The sequence below is a fragment of the Canis lupus genome, chromosome 26 (genome assembly GCF_048164855.1).
Source record: "Canis lupus baileyi chromosome 26, mCanLup2.hap1, whole genome shotgun sequence".
In the NCBI taxonomy this organism is placed as follows: Eukaryota; Metazoa; Chordata; class Mammalia; order Carnivora; family Canidae; genus Canis; species Canis lupus.
Genome location: NC_132863.1, coordinates 8,741,658 through 8,756,697, shown reverse-complemented (window position 1 = coordinate 8,756,697; position 15,040 = coordinate 8,741,658). Strand labels below are relative to the sequence as shown.

General features: G+C 46.8%; 2 long non-coding RNA genes across 6 annotated transcripts in view; one reads left to right on the top strand and one right to left on the bottom strand.

The window, feature by feature from the left end:
• LOC140618044 (uncharacterized) overlaps positions 1 to 6,081 on the bottom strand; it is a 50,854-nt gene extending 44,773 nt beyond the window's left edge. Inside the window, exons 1-2 of the long non-coding RNA XR_012018194.1 lie at positions 5,926 to 6,081; positions 4,967 to 5,053 (exon numbers count right to left, since the gene is read on the bottom strand). This is a non-coding gene — a long non-coding RNA (uncharacterized lncRNA). The remainder of the gene's footprint in view (positions 1 to 4,966; positions 5,054 to 5,925) is intronic.
• A 43-nt stretch (positions 6,082 to 6,124) lies between these two features.
• The window catches only part of LOC140618045 (uncharacterized), a 29,228-nt gene continuing 20,312 nt past the window's right edge, over positions 6,125 to 15,040 (top strand). For all 5 annotated transcript variants that reach the window (XR_012018198.1, XR_012018196.1, XR_012018195.1 and 2 more), the window contains exons 1-4: positions 6,125 to 6,406; positions 9,087 to 9,174; positions 9,805 to 10,009; positions 11,913 to 12,142. This is a non-coding gene — a long non-coding RNA (uncharacterized lncRNA). The remainder of the gene's footprint in view (positions 6,407 to 9,086; positions 9,175 to 9,804; positions 10,010 to 11,912; positions 12,143 to 15,040) is intronic.

The following is a 15,040-nucleotide window of genomic DNA, read 5'->3' as shown; positions in this document are numbered from 1 at the left end:
CTTATGTGCTCTGTGACTACCAAGAGCAGTAAGTCTTAGAGCTCTGAGCTGTGTGGGTGATGGAAGCATCGACGGATATCTTTCTAGTCACTGCTTCCAGGGGAGAAGGGAGCTCCTCTCAAGGTAGTGATAATAATGATTGTTCTCTTATGCACACGCGTGTTCCATCAGCTAGCATATGTAGCATGCTCTTGCTATACTCATCGATGACTCTCTAGTGCCTGTAGGTGTGGAGTAGGCACATAGTAAATGTTTTTGTTGGACTGAATAACCTGCATTTGGAAACTCACAATAACCTTTCAAAGCTGGAAGCTCAGAAAAAAATTATCTTTACTTTGCGAATGAGGGAAGCAGTGCTTAAGGAAATTTAATGGCATTTTCAAGTTTATAGCTGGAAAGTATTCAAATCAGGGTTTATCCCCAGATTGCAATGAACTCAAAGAAGACTCCCCGCCCCTCCTCCTGGGTTGTATGAATACCATGGCAGTGCCTTTTTTCTCTTTTCACAACCAAGGTCAGCATTGTTACTCAATAATCTCTTCATTGATTATGTAACCTTTGCCCCTCTTGTCTCCAGTTCAATTCTTGTTATTCAAAATGCAGACACTGAAAACCTTCTAGACTCTTGTGAACAGCGAGTTTGCAAGATAAGGAGTGAAAACTGGACACTTAATGCAAAGGTCCTTGGCACTAAATACCCATGTGCCTCGAACAGTCCCTTAAGTTGATAAGCTTCTGTTTCAATAACTGTAAAAGAGACCGTTCCTGTGTCCACTGAGTTCTAAAAGTCTCTGATAACTCCCCTCTTGCTACTTATTTTTGTAGTTTGCACTTATTTAGGTGCATTTTAAGGAACTGGGATTATATTTTATTTTCTGTTCTCAGTTTAATTTCACTACCTGTGAGACACCCCAGGTGAGATGCCCCATTTTTCATCAGCAGAGGCCAAGATCCATTTCATCATGGTTTAGTTTATGTCTGTCCCCATTCCTAGAAGCTCAGTCGAGTCAGCAGTCTTCCACCAAGAGCTTAGACAGGCAGTGAGAGGGAAAGTGTATTTTTGAGGACCTTTAAACACAAATCTCAAGCATGGCTGAGATAAGAAACCCAGAAGCCTTTTAGGGATAATCCCCTACCCACTTAGCTCAATCCTTAGGTAGGCAGGGAGTGGCTCTCTCAGGAGCTGTTAGCCAGGTTTAGTCATAGCAGTGACTATCTACCTGGAGCAGCAGTTAAGATACACATCATTTATGTATCTTAACTTATGACATATCCATGTGTATATTGATTGTTATCTGTTTACTTCTAATCATAAGTTGGGGTACAGAAGGGAGATCTTTGGGTATTCTTTGGGGTAATTTCAGTGTTCTTTGTCCCAACTGCATAGCAGATGCTCAGAGCATCAATGCTAACCCTCTGATCTCTCTTTGATTGTTGTTATCTTTTGTCCTAGTTCTGGTACAGTGCGACGTCTCATTTTTCTTGTGTGGTAGATTGGATTGTTGTTACACTTCTTCATTGCCTCTCTCACTATAAAATTATTCATCCACATACTTTGCCATGTGACTTTGGAGACCCTCCCCTACTCTAGACAGAGTATGTTTCCTCACCTACTTGGTTTGTGACTTGGCCCAATGATTGCTTTAACCAATGTAATCTTAGCAGACTAACACATGCAGAGGCTCTAAACGTGCTGGCATGGACTGGCCTGTGACTGCCATAAGCAGAGTGTGCCCCTTCAGGCTGGGCCCTAGAAGGCAGACACATGAGCAGACTTGACCAACCCATAGCTTGAAGCAGAGCTTCCATCTGACCCGAAGTCACATAAGCAAAATAATAATATTAACCTCTGTTGTTGTAGCCAACTGACATTTTAGTGATTGTTCTGCAGCATTATTGTGGTCACAGGTATTAAAGTACATTTCCAGTAGGCATGCTATAAACCTAAACATTGTTTAGGCCTCTGTTTGAGATCACTACCAAAAGCCACTGTCACCTGGAAAATAGGGCCAATTGGACACTTGCAGGAAATTAACTTGAGTGGCCCTCAAGCCAGCAACCAAGCAATTCCACTAACTGTCTGTAAGTCCGAAGGTTATAGAACTCTACCAGAATGTAAAAATTCACAGCCGTACATTCCCTATTTTGTGCTATGATTTTGAACAAGCCACGGAAGACACTGCTCCTATGAGAAAATGGAACTTTTATTATACAGGTCTTCCCTTCCCTTGCCTTACTAGAGCAGGCAATTTGCTAGAGTTTGAGTATATGCTGATATATATGACAAGCCAGCTGTATTTGATATCCTGACCATTGCCTCCTACTTAAAATAAGCAAAAACTATTTGCAATTATTAGTTAAAGCACAAGTACCATGATTGGATGCTTACCATGCACCAATCCTTACAATAGATCCTTTGCATGCATTCATTCTCTCAAAAGTCATAGCAATTCTATAAACAGAATTCCCAGTCTGTAGATGAGAACACAAGGCCCAGAGAAATTAAGTAATTTGTCTAAAGCTTCACATCTGGCTTATAAATTAGAATTTCAGAATTTCTAGAATTTCAGTCTTGTTCCTTCTGAGTCCAAGGCAATCCTGGTCTCCAGCCTCTGCAAGTCTTGTTCTTACCTCTCCAATTTTAGGTGATTTCTCTGGCACCAAGGCCAGGGCTTGGGCTCTATCAGGTTCCTAAGTTTATCTCCCCTTAGGCCTTACTAGCTCTCTTGCAGGCAGGTAGCAATGACAGATCAGGACCACCATTGCCCAATGCTAGCTTTTAAAGGAAATGAACACGAAAAGATGACACTTCACTGTGATACATCCCATATGCCAGCACCAGAAGAGAATTATCTTCTGTGTCACATGCTGGTGCCAGCATGTGGAATGTATCATAGTGAGGTGTCATCTAGCTGGGTGTATGAAGCTGGGTGTAGGAGCTACAAATCCACTTACAAGGATGTTGCTGTCAGAGGTGTCTTGACCTTGACCAACTCTTGGTCCCATGGGCAAGAAACACTTGTAGCAGGGAATTAAAGTATGATAATAAGCATGAGCTTTTCTCCAAGTTTTTCCTACACAAACATTTCCCCTTTGGTAACGGGCTTTTGGGGGTGATGTGAAGAACATGGACTCTGGAGTCAGATAGGACTGGTCATAAACAAGCCATTTACTTGTGTGACCGTACTCAAGCTAGTAACTCCACCTCACCATAAACTTCTGCTTTTGACTTGCAAATCAGGGATAATGCCTTAGGTTAGATTTCCCAGAAACAGATCCCAAGATGAAGGGTTGTATTACTAAGGAAGCACTCCCAGGAGACGCTGGAAATTGAGTAGGGGAAGCAGGAGAGACAAATGGAGGAAGCCAAGCAGGAATGTAATCTCAGGCAAACATCCCGCAAACCTGTAGGCACTCCTGGGTGGCTCAGTCGGTTAAGTATCAGACCCTTGGTTTCAGCTCAGGTCATGATCTCAGGGTCATGGAGCTCTACACTCAGCACAGAGTCTGCTTCTCTCTCTCTCTCTCTGTCTCTTACCCACTCTCTGCCCCTCCCCTCCCTCTCTCTCTGAAACAAATAAATAAATCTTAAAAAAAAAAAAGGCCTACAAAGAGTATCCTCAGCCTAATCCTCAGCAGCACTCTGGCCCGCAAATTACACCTCTGAGTTCACCCTCCTAGAGCTGTTTTGCTTCTCTGCACCTGTTAGTGCCCAGTTCAGGGCACCTCTGTGTCTCCAATGTTTCCAAACTAGCTCCACTGGCCCAGGAGAAACCCTATGAACATAGCACAGCTGCTTACTGTTGGAGGCAAGAACACACCCAAAATGGGTGAAAAGGGACCCAAGGTGATTTTGGAGGAGTACCAACATTTTTCACCACAAATAATACTTATCTTGCTGGGCTGCTATATATCTATATGGATCTCTCTCTGCAGAGTTAGATCTAAACATCCTGACACGTAAATGCCACTTGATGAAGAGTATGTGTTAGTGTCACTGTCATTATTATTATTAGTGTTCTGTTATTGCACATATCATCTCGCTAGGTTCACAGCCAGAGCTTTGTTTGCTCTGCTCGATGATGCCCGTGGGCTCCATTTGCCATCAGGGTTGGTCCCTACATGCTGATTTCACATCATTGGCTTTCTCTAGTTGGCACCATATGTGTCACCCAATCTCACAACCACCGTCCTTTTGGGATCTTCTTCACAAGGGTCAGAAAGGCCCCACTTCTGGTCAGGTGGGATGTTTTTGAGGGAGGCAGGTGGCTGAGGGCTCAAGTTTGAGTGCTACTCTATCTCTCAGCAGTGCCACGGGGCCTCCAGCAGGACTCACCAGCCCCAAATCCTCCTCTCTCATTAAATAAACCCCTGGCCTTTTTAAATTTCGCCTATTCATCTTCCCCCACTAAGGGCTAGGGATTGCTCAGAATGAACCAAAGTCCACAAAAGAGCTTCTCTTCCCTTTATGTCTAAGATCCTGCCCCAAGAGACCTGGTGCAGCCCTCTCTCCCTAGGAGGCCTAGGACACCCACAGGAACAATGCAGTGTGGGCTTTATTTAATTAATCTTTTTAACAATCAGCCTTTTCCCTGTGCCAGTCGGGCAAACTCATCTATGGAGGAGCCTCCCCTCTGTGACTAATCCTCTATGTTAAAAGATAGTGCTTTGCTATAAAGCCTTTCCATACATCAGCTCACAAGGGCTGTATCTTTTCACAGTGCCTGACAGCCCCCTTGGCCACACTACTCTGGGACCTCATTTTCTAGGCTGCCATCATGCCTGAAATTAATCTAAGATGGGATCCTTTTACAAGAGTGGCAGCAAATATCCAATTCAATTTGCTTTCACCCAAGATTTCCCAGGAGTCATGCCGAATGAGATAATCAATGATGATTACAGGGCTTGGCCTGCCTCACTGAGCCAAAGTGTTAAAAGGAGGGAGAATTTCTGCTCCAGTGCTCACCCAAGCCAGGCAGATCCATTACTATTCTCAATGGCTCTAAACCATATGTGCTGCAGTAGTCACGTGGGGTAGGTCCAGGGGATGTACCTACGTAAGAAAAGAAAAGAAAATTCATTTTTGCTTCCCCTTCCACCCCAGAATAAGAGAAACAGAAATGTGTAGAGCATCTGGAGCAAAGATAAGTAGACTGCTCAGACCAATGATGCTGAAGAGATTTAATTTAAACAGCTAAACTTTCCTTGTCTCCGTTAGAGACTAGCAATGCCTTTGCTACTAATCCAATCAAACAAAGTATTAAATTACTTGTTGCTACCCTTTTAACCCTGTGAGGACTTTTTTCTGCTTGGATGGTTATTTCCAAACACCACAACATCCAGTGAAGGAAAGTCAAGGGCCTATGGTTCCAGGGGACCAAAGAAATCCTCCCGCCCCCTCCTCTTTCCCTGTCACTCCTCCTTCTTGCTTCACTTAGTTTTTTACTCACTGTCTGGAGGTGGGGGGGTGGGGGATCCTGAGTTCTGCACATTTTTACAAAGGCTGTATGTGTCCCAAAGTGAGGACATGATTGTGTACTAGTTACCTATTGCTGTGTAACAAATTGCCCCAAAATGTAGCAGCTGGAAACAGCAAACACATGTAATCTCGCAGTTCCTTTGGGTTGGGGATCCAGGAGCACCTTGTCTATGTGGTTCTGATTTGGGGTCTCTTGTAGGCTGTGTGGAGGGTATCAGCTGGGGCCACAGTCATCTTGAGAATGACCTGGGGAGGATAACCTCTGAGCTCACTCACTCATATCGCTGTTGGTAAGAGGCCTCAGAAGATCAGCTGTCAGGCAGACTGAGGCGGGTCTTGCCACAGGGCTGCCTCACCACCTGATGGTCAGATTCTTCTAGAGTAAGGGACCCAAGAGAATGCAGGAAAGCACCCAAGAGGGAGGCCACAGCCTCTTTATAACTTACTCTCAGGAGTAAAGTCACACTACTTCACTGCATACTGTTGTCAGTAAACCCAGCTCCTGCTCAAGTGAAAAGGATCACACAGGGCTTGAAGACCAGGAGCAGGGGTCTTTAGAGACCATCTTAGAGGTGATTATGACAGATAATTATGACAGATAAAAGGCCTGCTCTCTGGAGAGATCATCTGAGCATGATAGTGGAGAGGCATTGTCCCATCAGACACTGAGCTCATGCATGTCTGAGGCAAACTCCAACGGGGGTTTCTTTTCTGTGATGCGGAGTGCTAACTCCAGGGACTCCAGGGAAAGAAGAAGGGGTATCTGCGTGTACTCAGAATTGGTCTGGGTGCTCAGAGTCAGAATCAGAGCTGGAACCATCCTAAAACCATCACTGAAGGTAATGGTCTAAGGATGTACCTGTTGGCCTAAGTGCTTCCTGGTCACATTGCCTAGCAGCATGGTGAGCAGCACACGCAAGACTGCAGGTGAGAACTCTAAGACATCAAAAGGCAGAAGGGAAGAGACACAGGACCTGGGCTAGGAAGACCTAGTTGGTGATCTCTCCTTTCCTTTTGTGTAAGATTGTTATGTCATGGCCCGACTAACCATACCTCCCAGTATCTATACCCCTCTCCCACGCTGACTCTGGGCTTGCCCATGTGACTTGTTTGGGCCAACTCAACAAGATGCAAGCCCTTGGTAAGTGTTATATGCATTGGGGCTTGTCTTCTGGGGAGGCTATCCTGGGGCCATGATGCCAGGAAGCCTCCCACTGTGAGGAAACGGGAATGAAGCTCTGGCCATCCCAACCAAACACAGCTCCAGCCACCTTGCCCTTCCAGCGGGACACAGTCGCAAGAGTTGTCTCAGACAAAATTGGCAAGGGGCCAATCCAAGCACCTCACAGAGCTGTGAGAAGTGATAACTTGCTGGTTTAGGCCACTAAGTGCAGCAGTGATTTGTTACATAGAAATAGTTAACGGATGTATTATCGCCACCACCAGAACTGTCAAACCTATGTAGATAGGCAATGGTGGGATTTGGAACGATCCTGTGGTCCCAGAGGCCCCAACGCCAGAAAGCAGCACCCGCCAAGTACCTCGATGCATGCTCTCTCTCTGTTATGCCACAGAAGGAGTTAACAAACATCAAATATCTGGTGGTCCTTTTATTCCTCAGAGGGAATCTGGGCTCAACTAAAAACAACTAAGCTCCACCACAGATGTATCTTTGACTTACAGGAAATTATCTTAAGAAATTGCAAACCAAAGGCCCTTAACAAGCCAGGGCTTCCTAAGAATCCAGGGGAAACTGGATACAGGACCACACTATGCTCTGAAAATGCTCTGTGGGGAAAGCAGGGCAGCCATCCATCCCAGCAAGTGATTTCTGTGGATGGTGATCAGCACAGTGGCTCCGGTGCTGTAAGGTCACTGGCCCAGGTTGCTCTCAAAGGAAATTGTTTTTCATTTCACCAGCAGGTGAGCAAACTATAGCACTTGGGTGACTCGAGCGTCCCGGGAAGCAGTCAGGTCATCCTTCTGTCTGTTGAGAAGAACATGTTGTCTGAGCAACATGACTATTACAATTAATTCCTCATCCCTACTTCCCTGGTGCCAGGCTCGCCCTCCGAATCAGTATGCAGAATGAAAACCCACTGAGACGTGAGGAACAGCTTGGCCACCCTGCTCCACTGCCTGGTAAAATTCCACTCGCTCGTCAAGTTCCAGTCCCAGCATCACCTGCTGTGGGGAAGGCTGTTTTGATCACTGGGGAGAACAAGAGAGGGTGCACGCTGCATCCTTACCACTGCTATGCATCATTACTATGTCCCACAAGGGCCGGCCATGCCTCCATCCCCAAAATTCGGGGTCACATTAAGAGGAATATTTTGCCGTGGACATCTTGATATACTTAGCACGCACCTGACACCTGGTAGCATTTGGTGAAGAGCTGCACAATTCAGTCAGTCAGAAAATATTCATTGAATTCCTGCTTTGTGCCAGATCCCTGTTCTAAGATCACACCAGCGAACAAGACACACATTCCTACCTTCAGAGAGCTCGTATTCCACCCAGAGGAAACAATACACAAAAAATAATAAGTAAAATACAGAGTATATGAGAAGGTAATGGATGCTATGCAGAAAAATAAGTCCCATAGAAGCTGAAACTTTGAGCAAACACTTGAAGGCAGAGAGGGATTTAGCCAAGAAGGATCTAGGGGAAGAGAGTTCTGGGCACATGAAACAACCAGTGCAAAGGTCCTGAGGCAGGGGTGTGCCTGGTTTATTTGAGGAACAGCAAGCAGGGCAGAATGGTGATAGCTACGAGAACCAGGATGTATCCTTAGAAGATGAGACTGAGCTGGTCCTGGGGATGATTGAAGTTCATGTGGGACTTTGCAGGCCTGAGAGAGGATTTCAGCTTTTTGTCTGAAGAAAATGGGAAACTGCTTTGGGATATTTGAGCAGAGGAATGACACAGCCTGACTTAGGTTTTAAAAGGATAGATTTAAAAAAATAATAATAATAAAAAATAAAAGGATAGATTTGACTGGCCAGTGGGAAAAAGACTGTGGGCAGGTACAAGTGGAAGGAGTTAGGAGGCAGTAATACTAAGAGCCCTGACGAGAGACGCAGGGGGCTTGAAACAGGCAGCGGCAGTGGTCAGACGGTGATGCATTCCCAATAGTGCTTTCTAACAGATCCGATGTGATACGTGGAGGAAGATGTGAGGAGTTGCAAGTAACTCCCTGAGCTGGGGCCTGAGTAGCCGACAGGGAAGAAGGGGTTGCTCAGGTGGGTTGAGAGACCCAGGGCCTGCCGGGACATGCTGAGTCTGATCTTTCTGTCAGTGGAGAGGTCGAGGAAGCCGTGGGATATTCGAGACTGGAATCCAGGGAGGGCCTGTGGGCCAGAGACCTGAACTGGGAGGAATGCACATACTTAAGCCCCTTACCTTACCGTTTTGATTCCACTCTCCTCAACATTAAATTGGTTAGAGGGAGAGTCTCTCAGGCAGCATATTAGACTGGGTGATTTTCTACCATCTTTTCCGGAGCTTATACCAGTCATTTATCTGAAGACAATTCACATCCCCCCCGTGAACACCTCTTTGGCATTCTGCCTTTGGGGGCCTCTCCACTTCTGATTCCATTTTGCAGGCTCCTGAGACATCACTCTTTCACACAAAGACCCCAAGTGCAACTGGAGAGCCAGCAAACAGCCATGGGTGAATAAGCCAGCTCTGGGGTAAGGAGAGGACACAGCGGGCAGAGAAGGGCACAATTGTCCAATTACCAGACAGCAGCGGGCTGCAGAGGGCAGACATGCAGCTGCCCACTTGCAAAAGAAGCCAGTGTTGCTCCGGGGCACAGGCACAGATGACTTTATTCTTTCCAACACTGAGCAGGGGGCTCCTTGCATGTTTGCCTTAGAAGTAGAGTGAATGTGTGTCCTGCTTTGCCTAGAACAGCCTGGGTTGGTGTTTTTCATTCTAGCATAATTATAACTGCATCTCCTTTCACTTCCAAAATTACCCCAGCTTGAATAATAAATCACACGGTCACCCATTTTATAAGCTTGCCTCTTGACGTCTTTGACCTAAAAAGCCCCCAGCGCAGCCTTTCCCTGATAACCCAGAACTTTCTGACTCTTGAGCAGTTATGAATTAACTGAATCTCCATGGGCCAACCCTGGAAGCAGTAAAAGCATTAAATTCTCTTCTCCTTGCCACCTCCACTTAGAGGGACAAGGACCTGGGCAATGATCTATGCATACGACTCTCCACTTGGGAATCACTGGGGTCACTGTAGTTTTCAAGGTCTCTGGGCTTGTCTGCTTTTTTTTTTTTTTAAATATTTATTTATCTATTTATGATAGACATAGAGAGAGAGAGAGAGAGAGAGAGGCAGAGGAGGAGGGAGAAGCAGGCTCCATGCCGGGAGCCCGACGCGGGACTCCATCCCGGGACTCCAGGATCGCGCCCTGGGCCAAAGGCAGGAGCCAAACCGCTGAGCCACCCAGGGATCCCCGGCTTCTCTGCTCTGAGTCCAACCCTCTGAAGAGTCCTGGAGCTGACAGTATGGTAAATGGTTCAGGTCACCTATCCAGGACCACACTCTATGGTTTTAAATCTATTCATACCATAGTTCATTAATAACCTTTCTTTTTGGGGCACCTGGGTGGCTCGGTCAGTTAAGCGTCTGACTCTCGATTTCAGCTCAGGTCATGATCTCAAGGTCATGGGATCGAGCCTCACACTGGGCTCTGCTCTCAGTGGGGAGTCTGCTTAGGGTTCTTTCCCTTTCCTTCCCCCTCAGTCCCTCCCAAATAAATAAATCTTAAAAAAAAAAAATAACCCTTCTTTCCTTTCATGCAACCAACACTTATCAGATGCTTGCCTAAAGCACAAGGAGGGGGATACAGAAAAGATTTCTACAGAAATCTATAGACCTTTGGGTCTAGCACAGAACATAAAATGTGAAGAAATCATGAAAACTTGATGTAGAAGCAAAATGACAAAAAAGGTCAGCTGGTCTGAAGGCAATCCGATGATATGAAACCAACAGCTTGTGTGTTGATTATTCACTCTGCAAACATTTGGCGAAGTGTCATTTACCAAGTGCCAGCTGCCTGACGTACACACCTCATTCAATCTCCACAGCCCTACTCTGAGGTCAGTATCATTATTTCAGCTTCATAGATGAGAAGCCTGAGGTCAGAGAAGTTGGATGACTTGCTGAAGCTCACGTGGCCGTGGCACAAGAATTGAAACTGGGGTCTGCCTTCACCGTCTTTCCGGACACCCTTTCCAAGTAGAGCACTGCGGGATCTTTCTTCCCAACTCTTCCCAAGGGGGGATGGTCATTTCCTTGAAACACACAGGTGAGCCCTTGTAGAAGGACCCACGGCGGCCACATCCTCTCCGGCTAAAAAGCAGAGCTGGGCCTGGGGTGAGGAGAGTGGGTCACGGACCGAGGCACCAGATTTAAGGGGGCGCCAGAAACCCCATAGTCAAGATAAATAACGTTTGAATACAACATTAGGAAAAAATCAAATTGACAAACCGCAGTGCTCGGGCCAGCTGCCTGTTTTCATAAATACGGTTTTATGACACTTCACGGGTCCAGACAGGCCCCATTCCTGGCCGCACAGGCCTGCTCTGGCTTGCGGAAGAGACTTGCTTTGACGATCCAGCCCCAAGGCCAGCGAGCTTGTCTGTAAATAAAGGCCACGTGGCTGTTCCTGGAGCACCGCGAGCGACCCCAGGGCGCGCCGCCTCTCCTGCCTCCTCGGAGCCAGAGCAGCCTGGTGCGATCGCAGACGTGGGCAGGACAGAAGCAGGAGGCTGGGCCGGGCCCTGAGGGGTTAAGTCGCCGCGGGGGATGAGCCGAGGGCCACCGGGGTCACCTGTCCTCCCCGCAGATGTGACTGGAGCCCCTGTTCCTGCAGCCGCCTGGCTCGCGCGGACGTGGGTGACTCCACACCAGCGCCAGCGCCAGCGCCAGATTATTAATGGGAAGAGCGTGCTGGGGCCTCCAGCAGCCATCCTTAACCGTGGACATTATTGCTCAGTTTTGAGCTGCACCCAGGGACTCGTGAGAGGAAGACATAACGCTTGTTTGTGGAACTTTTATAGCTAATTGACATTTGCTCAGTGCTCCCCCGACAACTATCGTGGCTCCTGATTGGGAGGACGGTGGGAAGCACCAGGCTGCCTACCGCCTCCAGAAGGGGCCGTATTTCTGAGGCACCACTGGGAAAAAAAAAAAAAAAAAAGAATAAATAAAAAAGCCGTCAAAATAAACATACTCAAAAGCGATAAAGAGGAGCTGAAATGATTGGTGAAAGTAGTTTTCTTTGTGCAAAAATAACACGTGCTGTTTTCATGCTAATCGAGGCCTTTGGCCCATCCCGGGCTGTCCCATTTCCTCCGTCCTCCGGAGCATCTCCCTGACTTCTCTCTCTATCTGCTCTTTGCTCTCCAGAGACCGGAGCACAGGCGCGAAGGCCGCCTTTCCCACCCGTGGGCCTCCGCGGTGCAGGCTGCAGGACGCCAGCACCGGGGCTAGCGGTACGGGTCAGAGCTGCAGATGCTGGCTGCTTGAAGTCAGTTTATTTCTTTTTGAAATCAAAACAATTGGAATCAAGCTGAGACATCAGCTGAGTGCTAGCACTTTGACTCTCATCTCTGGACACATACAGATCACCCAGGAAGGTGAGTACCTGGGATAGCTCACAACACAGCAACAGAGGTGAAAAGGCACTTGGCATGAATGCCGGCTGCCTGTGTATGTGCGGAACCATTTACCATGGGCTTCGTTCTAGTTTTCCTGGCGCAAAAAGTCACTGCTTCATATGGAATGCATTCACTTGAGAACATTATTTTCAGGATAGAACAATATTCCAGATGGAGGCCACCCTCTGCCAACCAAGCTTTCTGGTTGCATGGGTGACTATCATGTCTTGCCTATGAGGAGGTCTCCTAGCCCATGCATGTCCTGATTGGAAACATAGATCATGTCAAGTATAAAAATCATGGAATGCAACTGAATGTCCAATGTCCACATATCAAAAACGTACATAACTTAAGGCACAGGAAAGTCTATCAGGCATTTGCTCAAAACCTATGTTCACTTACTTTACACGCAGCTCAAATAAACTCAGAGATCAGATTTCTAAGTCAAAGCTGCAAGGAAAGGGGAGGAGAGGGGTTGCTAGAAGTAATGATAGTGACAGCAGAGAGAAATGGCAGAGAACAACACCCTGGCAGTCATGGGAGAGATTTTGTTCTAGGGTGGGAAGGGGGGAGGGAGCAGCGGGAGAGGGAGAGAGAGAATCTCAAGCAGGCTCCATACCCAGCACAGAACCTGAAACGGAGATTGTCTCAAAACCCTGAGATCGTGACCTGAGCCAAAATCAAGAGTCGGCTGCTTAACCACTGAGCCACCCAAGCCCCCAACCAGGCACCCCAGTAATGGAAGAGATTTTTAATTCAAAATAATTAGACATGAGGGACGCCTGGGTGGCTCAGTGGTTGAGTGTCTGCCTTTGGCTCAGGTCGTGATCCAGAGTGCCCAGATCGAGTTCCTCATTGGGCTCCCTGCAGGGAGCCTGCTTCTCCTTCTATGTCTCTGCCTCTCTCTCTGTGTCTCTCCTGAATAAATTTAAAAATCTTAAAAAAAATAATTAGACATGAGAACTCAATGAGCCCGACACACCAAGTCTGACAGATGTAAGGACACTGTGGGCATCACTGTAAGATGCCAGAAGTATGTCAAGGCATTCAGGGAAAGCATAGTTTTGCCTTGAGTTCTGGAGCTCTGTGTAAGAAGCAGGAAAGGATACATCCCCAGAAAAAAGTTTAACTCAAATTGCAATTATTGTTGTTATTATTAATTATTATTATTAATTGAGGGCAAGTAAAAGAAACCCTATGTATCAGACAGGATTCTTTTGCTCTCAAATAAGAGAAACCAGTCAATTGAGCTTAAACAAATAGAATACATTAACTCCCTAAGTGAAACTTCATAGCTGATCTGAGTTGAGAAATAGCTGAATTCAACTGGTCAAATGATGTCATCAGGGATCTTCATCTTTTCATCCTGCTTTTCTCTGAAATTTTCTTTCAACCAGTCAGTTCTGAACTCTGGGACAGAGAGGATTGAATGATTGATTGAGTCGCAATGGTTGAAGCATAAGTCCTCGGAAGGGTTCTTTTTTTTTTTAAGATTTTATTTATTTATTCATATCAGAGAGAGAGAGAGAGAGAGAGAGAGAGAAGCAGAGACACAGGCAGAGGGAGAAGCAGGCTCCATGCAGGGAGCCCGATGCGGGACTCGATCCCCAGTCTCCAGGATCAGGCCCTGGGCTGAAGGCGGCGCTAAACCGCTGAGCCCCTCGGGCTGCCCTGGGAAGGGTTCTTATTGGCATAGCTGGGATTATGTGCCATTTCCAACCAATCACAGTGGCCAAGGCAATGTGCTGCTCTAATTGGCTAGGCCTGGGGCCCATACCCCCTAGGGGGGCAACAGAGGTTGTGGGTCCTTGTCCACTGTAGTGTGGGTGGAGGGGAAGGGTGGTAGGCATACCCTGAGGGTGATATGAGAAGAAGGGGGTAAGGATGTTGGGCTTGGTAAAACAACTGATGTTCATTGCACTATTAGCTATCATGGAAGCAATTTTCTAGAATGACTCGATGTCTAAGAGTTTTATTAGAGTCCTGTGTTCCCTAGACAAGAGACTCTGAGATGGGGAATTAAGGGCAGGTGGTGGTTGCAAAGGATTCTTGGGACAGAATCTGGGAGGGAGGAAGCGTGGGAAGCTGAGTTGGGCAGAGGGAGGAGTTGGGCTGTCATGAAGTCACAACAGCAGCTTCAGCTCAGCCCACAGAATGCTCCAGAGGTCAGACAGATTTTCCAACTTACCCTGAACTGAGGCAAGGGGTCAGCCATCTGTACATCTCTTGAAGCAATCATTGGACCGACCCAAGGGAAGGGTTTATTCTTGGGGAGGAGGCTCCCCTCGTCAAATGCAATTCTTGGGGGAGGGACACAGGTGAGTGCTATCACCAGGCAACATTCCCAGAATCTAGAAAAACAGTTGTCTCATCGGAAGGGGAAGGGGAGATCTGGGTGGAGCACAAGAATGAAGTGCCCAAGTAGGGAGGCAGTGTAGTGAGGTGAATTAGAGTAATACTTTCCCAAATGTGAGGCAGTGGGCTTCAGATTCTATTCACCCTGGTACCAGACACCAGTGTGGCCTGAATGCAGGGATCTCAGGAAAAGAGAGGTGGGCAGCAATGCAGGCAGGCTGAGGCCATGCAGCAGTCTGAAGCACTTTGTGCTAAAATGATGAGGTAATGAGAGACATTCTTGAGCACCGACTGTGCTAGTCCGTGCCAGGTTTTTTTCTATCACAGAAGGGATTCTACAACTATTGGATGATGAGAATAAAAAATGTCTCTAATTACTCTATAATTTTGCAAAGGTATGAGGAATTTATTTTATTTTATTTATTTTTAGTAGAATTAATTTAAATACTAGTTCTTGGGGTATTGTTTTAAGAAACTTCTTTCCCAATCTGAATTACAGTGAGCATACTAATAGCAAAGGAA